Source organism: Zootermopsis nevadensis, unplaced genomic scaffold (assembly GCF_977971745.1).
Source record: "Zootermopsis nevadensis isolate Lab colony 2312 unplaced genomic scaffold, Znev_1.0 Znev_ptg000007l, whole genome shotgun sequence".
Classification (NCBI taxonomy): Eukaryota; Metazoa; Arthropoda; class Insecta; order Blattodea; family Termopsidae; genus Zootermopsis; species Zootermopsis nevadensis.
In genome coordinates, this window is record NW_028259139.1 from 9,079,764 (window position 1) to 9,093,235 (window position 13,472).

The window sequence follows — 13,472 nt, forward strand, 5'->3', positions numbered from 1 at the left end:
CTAAGTATCATCGACAACTATAAACCGAGGTGATCTCTTCCTTTGGATCTCATGCGTGTTACATGGCCCACCTAATTTTCCTTGATTTCATCATAATAACAACATGTGGCGAAGAGTACAAACAATTAAGATCCTCAGTGTGTAATTTTCTCAATTTGCCTATCACTTCATTCCTCTTTTGTCCAAATATTCCTCCAAGGACCCTTTTTTCAAATAGTCTCGGTTTGTGTACGAAGTTCCACACCCACGTAAATTTCCGAAATATTGATTTCTCTGCCCCAATATCAGTAACTGGCTAAATTTTGAATATGAAAAAAAAGTGTTTTTAATAATCCAATTTGTCCTACGTTAGGAGCTTCGCTCTGACACGACACTTTGCTTTTCTGAGTAGAGGTATTATAATTTTACGATGAACATCAGAGACTTATCGGTCAAGTAATGTTTTTAAGACACTACTTCCATCACAAGAATATGACTCGTAATGAAATCTGAGCACTGCTGGCAAAGAACAATAGAAAAGCAGCTGTTACTGAAGGGAGTCTTCAATCTCAAACAGCCATGCGTAAGCTATACGATACCAACAATAAAACTGAAAATATTTCCATCAATCTTTGATCACACCAGGGGTTATACAGCCTCAATGCCCACCAACCATGCTAGTAATTTGTCCCTTGTAAGACCTACCGCCTATAAAACACTCCCCTGGGCCCCGATTTCTTGTAGTATACAACAGGGTAGGGGTGAACTCTGGGCTCTCATATAAGAAGAGTTTAAAGTCCTGACACTTAAACAGTTTATGTAGTAAGGAAATTAGACAACCAATAAACTGATTGATCTAGAGAAAACTATAATTTCATCTGGTCATACTGAAATGTACAGTTTTCAGTAAAAATCAAACAGACCTAACTTAGGAAGAGGTCTGGCATTATCTAGCGATATTTGTCTCCCAGTGGCCGTCTTTGGAGTTATTTCACTTCGTACACATTTTACAAAACAAAATTATGTGTTGTAAGTTTAATCACCATAAGTCTTTTTTTTTAATAAATATTTGAAACAGCGCAGATAATTTCGCCATGAGAACCTAAAATTTCTCTTTGTTACAATGACTTTGCGTGGATATACACATAGGCACGTGAGTGAACTTGGCGTGGGTTTGTAAAGATCTGTCACATCGCCCAGATTACGTACGACTGCCGGGTGCAGACAAGCGTGATGAAATAAAGCAAAAAAGTCATATAAAGCAACTGGTTTAAAACCACAGCAGGTGTAAGCAAAGACTGATTGACCACAGACCAGAAAGTTCAATAACTCCGAATAGTTTAAACAGATCTGTTATTTGTAAATCAACTATTGAATTAAGTATTTTAAGCACGTTTTAAGGCATTTCCCTTATATTTTTAATACAATTAATAACAACAACGCGGTGGATTACAAACTCGTATATTGTAGGAGCGACACTATCGCCACTTTTGAGAATTTTTTGTGTAATATAAAACAACATGGCAGCCGCGCGAAATGCAGAGAAACATTTAGCTTTCGGTATTACATCTAGTGACTAAAATAGGCAAAAAAATTTTTTGAAATGATAAAGATAATAAATTGACTATAAGATCGGCATGAATAATGTTTATATTTGCCAATGATAAATACGGGAAAGGCACAAATATCTTAATCTACACATGACCAATTTAATATTCGGGATCTCTAACAGTGAAAAATATGCTCAGAATTAGACTGAAAATTTGTAAAATTTACTGATCCATAGATTTAGCTAACGTCAATGTACAGAATGAAGCCTCTAAAGGAAAATAAGCTCATAAATTATTCCCAGAACTCTTATTTACGTCGTAATATCTTCTATTTTACTAAATTGTGATGATACAGGTCATTACAATTTGGATGAAAAAGAAAAAATATCTCAAAAAGTGAATTAAAAGGCAGATCTAATACTACAAAAATCAAGGATAATTTAATATTCTGACGTAAAATAAACCGATGTTTTACAACGCATGAAGCCGCATTTCTAACATTATTCCAAATTATGTTGCTAGAGCTTCAAGTCATTGCTAAACATGGCAGTAGTGCGCAATCTTGATGACGTTAGACAATTCTTACAAGCCAGAGGTGGCACCCAATTGACTGAATCCTAAATCATCCTACACACACTAGCAGACAAGATAAATGTAACTCTGTGCAACCAGCTTCTGAAACAAGAATATCAAGAGACCTGAACAATTATTTGTTTTATAGACATCATCCATGTTATCACAATTATTTATCTGAGGTCTAGCCACAGCATTTTCTTCACATTTCACCCCGTGTAGTTGATAAAGTATCGTTGAATACGCTAAGAAACAAACGGTATTTAAACTAAACCGATTAAAACCTCCGAGAACTATACGGCAGGCAGCGACGTTTTATTCGTGGCGTAAAGATCAGCCACTAATGTAAGGTTATCTATTTGTGGACTTGCCAAGGAGTTGGTATATTCCATGTGGTATACAGCAAATCTGTTACCGTCGTTCTCCCACGCATGGCATATGGTACCATCAACAGTTATATTGCAAATTAGATGAATGAGGGCAAACGTCAGCTGAGAAATGTGTTTAGATTTAAACCAAAAGGTGTTGCAAGAGGAAGAATTTGGTAAGATTACAGTCTTCTGAGTTGTAACGCCCTCTAGTCTGGTAAAAGTTTACCTACGTCCCATCATCGCCCTGATGATGGAGGCAGTAAGCACCTCTGAAACGTCGGCAAACTTCTACCAGACTAGACGGCGTTACAACCCAGACGACAGACGTCTTCGTACTAGAAGCCGTGAAAACCTCAAATCGTACTTAAAGACTTTGGGAGCTCGAAATGGGTCACCTGTAGATGAACTCACAGAAGCGTGGGTAAAGTTGCGTGTCTCCTTCCCACACGGCATATTCCTGTACACCTGTAGATTTTAAAGTCAAGGGCGTGAACACTGGTGCCACAAAGTCTTGTAAAGTAAATAATTTCCTTTTGCAATAGTAATCTGACTGGAGATAAAGCAGCAGTAGAAAAATGTATTTCATCCTTCCCAATTCTTTCCTTCCATTCTCTATGTTCCTCGTATTTTGTCCTTCTTTTCTTGTGTTTGTTGTACACAGAGTTTGGAAAAGATTCCTCTGGATTAACAAATTGTTATTGACACAGTTGATTACAGTAATAAATTTTAATATTGACAACAAGATAAACAACACATATTCTAATTAAATATAAAACAGGCAAACTAAAATATAAAAAGAACAGTTTCCTTCGTAACGTTTTTATTACAGTGTGGAAGTAAAAGTGCGAAAAAAAATCTTAAAATTTAGAGCAAGACAGCATAAAAATAAACTGAGTGGCATCTACTCAACAGGCGGACCACAGATTGAGAAACATTACGGGAATAAATTCCATCCTGAGTCAGTTAAATCCACCTCACTGCCTTACACCAAACGCCACAAAGTTTATATTTTTTTTTATCTGAAACGGTTATGTCTTCGTATTCAGATTTTCGGAAGAATTTTAATCTTTCCCATGTGTGCTGAGTGTCTAGCCAATCTCATTTTACTTGATTTAATAACCTTAATGTAATATTTTGTGGTGATAATTCAACCATTTCTGGCCCTTTAAACTGACTGTAATCTGCAGTTTCACTACAATCTTTGCGTGTTTAGAACCTTAAACTCTGTCCACAATGATCTCGTATCTTCTCAAGCACTTATGCATCCTCTTAAAACTCCCATCTTCCCAGCCTGCACCACGCCACACCTCTTACGTTACAACGCCTTATCTATAAAACGTAAACTCGGTATTCTGCCATTTATTTTTATAAAACAAGCCCACTGAGGACGGTTTCTTAATAAATAAACATTAATAAGCCGCCCTAATAATTAACCATTCTTTAATTAACTCAAAGAGAGTAAGAGAGACGGAGAGAGTGGTAAATGAGTCTCGTGTGCAGATATTTAAAAATAGTTCCTACCTCACAGAAAACAGAACATTTCTCCATTACAGAGACCAATTAGACATTGCTTTTTAAGATGTCTATTAAATGTTGTTTTAATACACACACACACATCTGCGTTAGTTAAGATTGAATATCATTGGGTACCAACTTTGACTTAAATATGGAGCTCTGACTTGAGGGAGTTTGTCCCTGTTTTCAATCTGTTCCGCACATATGACTCATGCTCTCTGACATGGCACACACATTAAATACAATGTTTAACCATTTCGTACCATTTAGTTATTTTTAAAGCTCTGTGTTCATATTATTTGCTCAGAAATTTAAACTGTTACTTTCTGAAATGTCAAGTCCCCGCTGTGGTTTCCATCAACCATCAGCAAGGAACACATGAGGAACGTAAAAGGAGATTTTATTACTCACACAGTTTAATCAAACGACGCGTCATTTGCAAAATTACATAAACTCTAACAAACATATTGCCTGATTTTGGGTCATCTACCAACTACGGAGTTACTGTAGCTTAAAGATAATCAACGATTGATGATTAATTAATTCTTGTTATTTAACGACGTTTTTTCAACTTCTTAGTTTATGGATCCGTGACCGTGACTTCAAAAGACAGTGGGAATTTTTACGGGTGGAATTTTTAACAAGTAATTTACATTAAAACTAACTCTATGGAACAGTATTCTTCTTTAGAAGATAGTAGTCGCTCATCTGTTAAAGAAATTTCCCTCCTTTAATGAGAAATTGCCGTATTCACAGCCCGCAAATTCTACAATTATTCATTTATATTTGAGGCTTTATATGGACTTGATAAAAAAATAATGTGGTTTTCACAAGTTTCTTCCAGAATTTTTTGTTCAGTACTTTAATATCTATAAAGGTTATATGTAAGGTTATCATACTATATGTAAGTATGAATTAAATATCACACTTTATAGACAACAAACTCCAGTCTTTATATGTGCGTGAAAATGTCCCATTACATCGCGATAAAACAAAGCAAAAACCTCAGTTTAAATTTAATGTGCCATAACTTGATAGTACGTCAGAACTCGTGACAAACAGACAACAATCATTCAGTGTAGTCTTCACTGAGAGTTCATAGGTCAAGTCACAAATCGCAATGAAATTCTTATGGTCTGTGACCCTTAACATATGATTTGATACGATTATTTAATTTTTTCCTCTTAACCTGACTACACACACGAAAAACAGATCCACTTTTATCCCACAGAAAACATAAAAAGCACCCTAACATTTTTTTTACAATATACTGATTTGTGTACTGTACAGACTGTCCCAAAAGTTATACAAACATAAAACACGTAACGTTAACCTTGTGTGTCCATTTTTGGGACAGTCTGCGAACCAGTTATAAAGCGATTGAAAAATCACGAAACCCATTCCTGACAGATGTTCTACCTGTCAAAAAAATAAATTACTTCGAAATCAGAGACAAAAAAGTGTTAATGACTTATTGGTAATGTCCACGGCGTTCAGCTATGATTGCTTTCACTCTTTTCCTCATGTTTGATGCAAACCGATGAAAAAAATTGCCCCACGTAATCTGTCCACCAGACGACATGTCGATTTGTTTGGCACAAGATAATCTGGAAACGTATCCTTAAACTCATTATAGTATGTTAAGTAATAACGAGATTCCAGGCAGTGTCCGACAACGAAAACTCTTTGCACTTGTGAAAAAGCCATCCCTGCCCTTCGCCTGTTGAAAGATAATTGAACAACTAGCGCAAGAAAGGTTATGACATGACGTAACCTTCGTAGGCTCTTGTACACTCACAGTGATATTGTGTTCATATTAATCCAGTCGAACTGTATTGAACTGCAAATATCAATGTTTTACTGTGTGTTGCATGACTTTTTGATCACTCTGTACATAACATGTGTTCTTCGGTTTGTGATTCGTTACAACGAAGTCTGTCATAATTTCAGTATTTTGATGTTTATCTATTGTAATGCCGTCATTGAGTGTCCGGCATAGGCTTACATGTTACAGTTAAAGTGTGTAAGTCTATAATTTCACAGAATATCTAGGTATTTAATAAGTTCGTAATTGTTAGTTACGTTATAGAATACCTAATTATTCCATGAAGCTAAATACTATTTACATGCATTTAACATTTAAAATAAAAAGTTTTTCACTAGAACTTTCAGTGTAATATAATTTTCTTAGGTTATAATTCATTACATTACGTTAGCAACGTATTTTCATAGTTCATTAAGCTAGAAAACATTACTTCACTCGACACAAAAGTCTACTCTCGACAAGTTATTCCGTGAGTTACCTACTTTAATTTGTATAAAATATTTGAGCTATTCAGTACGGAGATTCAAACACTAAACGCTTCTAATGTTTCTATTGTGGGAAATAACCAGCCCAAGCACATGTAAATGCCGACACCCTTAGACCTAACACAGAACAGAGAATAGACCATTCGTTACCGGTATATTACGTACGTATGTACATTGTAGTTCATCACATAAATCAAATTATAAGCGACACTAAATGAGTCAATAAGCCACGGCTATTTACCATTTGGGAAGAGTCCACAGGACACAGAACTTCACAGACAGTAATTCATTGCAGTCCCTTGTTAGTAAGTGGGTATATTCATTGTAATTCATTAAACGCATAACCTACCCTATCAACTGCAATTAAAGACTTAATAAAGTCAGGCACAAGGAATAAATCATTTATCTGGGTTGCTCCTCCGTGTAGTCTGGTATAAGTTTAAAAGCGTTTCCGAGATCCTTACTGCCTCCATCATAAGGGTGATGAGTGACTACATCTTCGTAATCACCGCCGTGAGAAACTCAAATCCAAAATTTATTAATTATTGGAGGAATTTGACAATTTCCATGGTATAATATACTAACTACTAATTTGAAGAACACAACAGAATAGAACAGGGCGTAATATATGAAAAAATATTTTATAATCTGAATTATGCTCTGTATGCAGTCTACTGACACACTGAGCTACAGCACGAACTGCTTTTTCTAATGTAAAACACGTCTTCTTATGATTCTTGGTCTCTGTTTTGTGCCCTTTAAGCGGAACGCTTTAAGATTTTAATGACAAATTACATATACCTTGTAGTACTGAGCCATTACAGCTCTTGACTCAAGGAGAGAACGTGGTTTCTTCATAAATCGCTTTCCTTTCCCGTGACTGTGCGTGCCATTCATTTTAAAACATCACAGCCAGAATGTAAACCACATGTAATGCATTAAAGATCATCTGTATTCAGAACTTTCATTTTGTTTGATTATCCAAGTAAATACACAAATATTTTAAATATTAAAATACTTGTGTGTAAACTTAAATTAGAGGCAACAGACTAAAGAAAGGTATGTGAGATTTAAAATTCTCAGGGCGGTGAAGAAGATGATGTTCCTCGGTGTTGTGACGCTGTGTGGACGTCAAATGTGTTCTGTGGACTTTGTGTTCACTTATTGCTCTTTACGAAACAATAATTTCGTATTACGTACAAATATTTTGAACCAAGAAATGTTTCTGAAAAAAAAAACTGATTAAATACGAATACAAAAAAAAAGTATAATTGGTCACGGCAAGATTCCAAATCAGTGTCAAAGCAACACAGCTCTAACAAAAAATGTTATTCACCTGCAGTTCGTGACTTCTGGTTCTCGGTGACTTTGTCCTATCTCTCATTTCTTTGAAAACTTCAGTGGACATCCCAAACACTTAACACAATTCAATCTCCCGTATTACTTGAAGTTAAAACGTGTGGACGGAGAGACAGACAGACTTTGCTTTCCCGTTATACGTAATTTACACGAACTTAACGTAAATAAAGCATAAAAGCAGAATATTATGATAGCACAACGTCATAAATTGAAGTTTTCCTTAAAACAACGTTTTAACAGTCCTTGTGACAATAGGACGCGTTATAAAGATATGGAGTTCAAAAGTCACCAGGCAGCTATTAGTATACATTTATATATCCAATGTCACATACACTTTTATATACTAAATGTTCTAAAACCCAAGTTTATTTATTACGTCTATTTTAAAAATATTTGGGGCACATTCAACATCGTTTTGTAAACTTTCTTTATATAAGTTCCGTATTATTTTAAAAACTAAGATGTAAAAAAAACGTCGCTGTGTAGAACCCTGAAATTGTCTGTGAGGGTCGAGGCGTTAAACACAAAATCAAATAAATAAACTAAGATTTCAGAACAATAAGTGTATAAAGTTGCAGTCTTTCTGATACCAATCGTCAGTGCTACAAACTGTTTGGGACATAAATCCACAGAAACAAACAATTTTAAACATTTTCGTCTTGTTTAAAACTTGAAACTTGCTGAAAGTTAGACATGATCTATCGTTCCTCTACGACATAAAACTTACGTTTATTACCATTTAATATAGACATGCAGCCTGTTCCGTACCGGGATGAGATCTCTGGAATTTAAAACACCCTTAAGCATCATTTGAATTCCACTCCGAGGTGCCTGAAATCAGCTGTTTCTAAATACAGCAATGCATCAGCATTGTCACACAATCACATACAGCAGCACACGTATCCAACAAGATATAAGCAACCAATACATCACAAGAACTTAATTTAAACATAATAATTAAAGGCGAGGCTCTAAACAGGAATGCAGCTTGCTGAAAAATTGATCAATTGTTATAAAATGCTTATTCTTTACGGCTAGAGTCAAGGCCAGAGGACAGTCAGCAGATGACAACATAATCATACAATGTGCAATGACGATACGTCACGATAAGTGCTGTTACATAAGTAGGCAGGCATGGGAACTTTTTAGGAGTACTGTCGAAAGACAGGATTGGTATGCATATCACATAAGCGTATGTCATTCCCACCTCATACTTTTCGAATAATTTATGCCGAAAAGACCACAACCGCTTCGTTTCATTATCATCTTCACTACGTATTCGGTTCCACATAGCCTGTGCTGTTAAAACTGCATTAATAAACAAAGTAAGAGTTAACATAACAATCAAATGTCGCGGTAGAGTTGTTAGCACTCCACCACCTTCGTATTCGGGTAGTCCATGGGTTCAGATCTCGGCCCGAACACTGGCTACCATGGTTCACATTTTTCAATGTTTTCCTCAGTCCCTCCAGTAATGCTCGGGTAATACCTTAAACCAGGCCACGAATTCTTCCTTTCAAATCTTTTCCCATTAATTATTCGCTAATCATCCTATCATCGAACGCGTTACAATCTGAGCCATTGATAACGTCCTTAAATAAACCATAAATAAATAAACATTCATATCGTGGTAAGATTCGCGTCTTTGCAATTAATGGCCTTTAAACACTTTCAAATTCAATCAGATAAAACACAGTGTTCCCAAAATATGTATACACACATTAAATGCATAAAATAAATATATTTTATTAAACTCAATCACTACATAAGTCAGTATTGGCATTTAGAGAATTAACTAATCTAGTGTAGGTGTTAAAAATGACCACGGTTAACTTCGTAGCACAATTGACGGCGATTAGGAACTGACTTGCAAACGGCCACAAAAGTTCCTGCTTTGTATACAACTTTTAGGGGCATTCTGTATGTGTCGATATATATATATATAGATCATTAGTTCTTTAAACTGTTTCGATCTTCAGAGATAGTAATAACATTAATCTCATTTTAAAACCTGTGCCAATCACCGCAGGTCGCAGTGAAGAACGTACGGCTTTCTAGAAACCTAAAACTTAATTGTGTATAATAAAAGTCAGGCAACACACAAAATTATTCTAGCATTAAAAATTCCCCAAACAATTGATTTGTTTCTTCCTCAGTTTTTATAGTTTAATTCTGCATTTAAAAGTGTTACGCTATCGTCAAGTAACAACCAGAAGGGTCTAACATAATAGTCGATGTTCGTTTCTTTCAAACCGGAAATACGTGGCATGCTGACCTGGCTTTTCAAAATCCTTCTGACCCCCCCCCCCCCCCCCACACACACACACACAAAGAATGAGTCCTTTTCGAATAACGTTTAGATTCTTTGTCCCTCTAAGGATATATTTTGGCAGAAGTCACTTCGTGTATTTAAAATCCTTCTAAAATCAACAAGACACAACAAACCAAAACATTTGGCTTCTCTACGTGAACAAGTGGAGACAAAGCCTTAATATCCAGCTCATGATCATAAAATCGACACCGAGTGGCTAGAAATTCAATACATAAATTTAGATTCTCTACAACAGCCAAGTCTCTAAAAAGATAATCTTACTAAGAATCAGGATGCACGACGAACGAAGTCCTTCCTGTATAAATCCTCAGTATTCCAACCGCAACATTATAAAGACACAAGATGAATCTGTGACAAAAGTTTTCATAACAGGTTAACATAAAATATTAAGATAAAGTTGAAGACATTTACCAAATTTCTTGTGTGAACCAAAACTCTGGTTTTCAACAAACGACCTAAAGAAGAGTATAAATGGATCAAAAGATACGAAAAACAGTCAAGATAGACAGACAGTCAGACCAAGGGAGAATACCTAGATACAAATATTTGCCAAATGTCTTAAGTACAAAAACCCATAAACAATTCTTGTGACATCAATCAAGATATTATTTGTTATCTATAGTAACAGAACCGACAGAGTACAACGACCTGTGACTTAAAGGGGTTTGCAGCTGAAGGGTTGTCACTTCGACTCGTGTTTACGGCACAAGGACACTGCACGAACGTTCCGCGTGTAGAGGACGGCTCATTAGCTGTGTTGTCAGAAGCCACTGCAAGTGTCCAAGCCACAGCAATGTTCACACACGTCGTTAAATAAACAAATTCCACTAACGAACTTGTAAATACTACGACGTAATCCAGTCTGGTAAATCTGTGCGCCTGATTAAGACGTATGAAGGAAACTCCCGTCTAAGTATCAGTTAAAGACACACACTTTGGGTTTCGTTCTTCAAACTTGTTACTGACTGGTTTTTGTCACGCGATGGAACAGCACGCAACTACGCCTGTCGTGTTTCCATTAAAGAGAAAACAAATTTTTAAATTCACAATAACGGTACGACAAAAATGTTATAATTTTTGTTCCCACGTTGAAGGCCACATTTAGAGCACAATAACCGGACAGAACAGCTCCAGTGACTGGAGTCATTGGAATCAAAACCGAAACTGTATCGCCTGTCGTATAACTAGGTCCGATCTGCAGTCGAATAACTAAAGAAACGCGCGATATTTGAGGTTCTCAAGGCGGTTAAGATGATAATGATGATGATGATGTTCTGGGCTGCAAGTCTCTGCAGACTCTTAAGAAGATCCTAATGTTTCGGGGAAACATACTGTCTCCCGTTGGTAAACGTGTACCAAACTGCACGAAGACAGCCATCTTAGTACTGAAATATATGACAAATTGTAAACAAGTTTAATTTTGAAAAGCTAAAAATTTCCTATTATGTTACAGTATTAGGAAATTAAATGGTTATTACATATTAGCGTGTTGAAAATGTTGAAATTCATACTAACAGAAAAATTACGGTGAAAAATATGAGTTAATTTTCTTCAAAGTACATAAAACTCGTGAGACATTTATCGACCTATTTCAGTAATGTGCATCCCTAACAACACATAATACAGTAATATATGGAAAGATACTCAGTTTCATCAGTAGTAAATCACCCAGTGCGGGAAGCAAAAAAAAATTGAAAATCTGGAGGGGGGAAAAAAGATAATTTTTTTTGGCGTCGTGTGCGGTACAAGAAAACAAAAGAATAATTGCATTATATTCGCGTGCGTGAAGAAGGGTCCAGCTGCTACTGCGGGCTTCTTGAGCACATACCGTAGGCCACCAACTCACTCCACGACGTGAAATGCAAACAGCACTCCCGTGAATTTTCAGAATAAAAAATGCCAATATTTACATGCTCAAGTAACATATAATTTCCCTTGTTATTTTAATAACTCTACCTTTATTTCCACGCAAATGAATACGCCAGACTCCATCCTTCAACATGCAGACCCTCCTCTCTAATATTAAGGGCCGAACTATTACACTCCCCTGTTAAGCAAACATGTGCAGGAGTACAGTGCCTTTATCACCATAATCTCACGTAGCGTCATTAAGTTTTTTCATGTGAAGAGACACACGAGGTTCTTCTAACTAGGCCTAATAAGGATATAATAAAGTTATATATTTAGTAAGACTTCAGGTTTTCATGGAGGAGAGTATGAAGATGGCTGTCTTCTGGATTGTTGCGCCGTGTGGTCCGGTAGAAGTTTACCGACGTTTCGGAAGTGTCCACAATCGCTCTGACGACTGAAGCAACAAAGATATCTGAAACGTCGGTAAACTTCTACCAGACTACATGGCGCAACAGGCCAGAAGAAAGCAATCTACATGTTACTTTCAAAATTTACTATCAGGCCTAACTCCGTTATCCTCACATTTTGATGTCACATTTCCACTCCTCAGCTTAGCAGGACAGCATAAGAGGCATAGAATTCATATAATTATTTCCTTGATAATAGCATACGTCTGACGAGGTGATAAAATATAACAGTGTTAGTCTACAAACCGTTAAAATCTTTAAATAAACTGTTTAAAAATACATAAAATCTGAATTTTTATGTCAAATCCCTGCAGTGAAATTTTGTTTTCTCGAGCAATCAGCCGTGTCATTAAGGAATAAAAGTCATTAGAGGTTGTAATCGGAGTCTGATGTTAAGAATGACAGAAATCAACCGATACACACACGCGCGTTCACGTAAGACGCAAGGTAAAGACTACGTTCCATTAAGTCTGAGTGCGCGTAGCTGTGAGAAGGCAAAACTGTACCGTTCTTCACATGGACGTCCCTGTTGATGGAACATAGAAAACTCATAAGCCAAGAAGGCCTCATTGCAAAAGTGAAACATCTACATGGACTACTTATTTAACACGAAACAAAAAGAGAATTGACCTAAATATAGCTGGTATTTGCTACGCTTCGGATACATTACAGAAATTAGGTAGGGAAATTCTTTGATAATGTATACTCGAAAAAACTTGTTAGAGACATGAGGATAACATTCAGGTAGATCATTAAGGACAGAGGTGAGGATTCCAAGTAGTAGGAAATGGCTCACGTCCAATGACGGAGGGCTTTCGTGTTAGCTGTTTTGAAACCTCCAGGATCTGTTACGAGGGTGCAAGTCTGCATCATCCCGCTGTTGACAAACTCAGGGCCGTGTTTTCCCCCCTAAAAATTGTTGATACCGTGCCAGCAGTACACTAGGGACATCACCAATTTCTCGGTCTATTAACTAAGAGATATTCCCATGCTCGAAAAAGCTCCTCGTCGCTATTTTTTACCATCACCGACGATGGATACACACTGGAAGACATGACCTCATTCTCATTACTTCAAAAACATCCAGCGAAAATCCAGCAGAATATCGTGTCCTCATTATGATGAAAAATAGTTTCAACAAATTTACCGACTGGATTTAATACTG

General features: G+C 36.4%; 1 protein-coding gene across 2 annotated transcripts in view; it reads right to left on the minus strand.

Annotated features, from left to right (window-relative positions):
- The window catches only part of loh (thrombospondin type 1 domain containing lonely heart), a 237,466-nt gene that overhangs the window by 203,419 nt on the left and 20,575 nt on the right, over positions 1 to 13,472 (minus strand). The gene's annotated exons all lie outside the window — the stretch shown is intronic.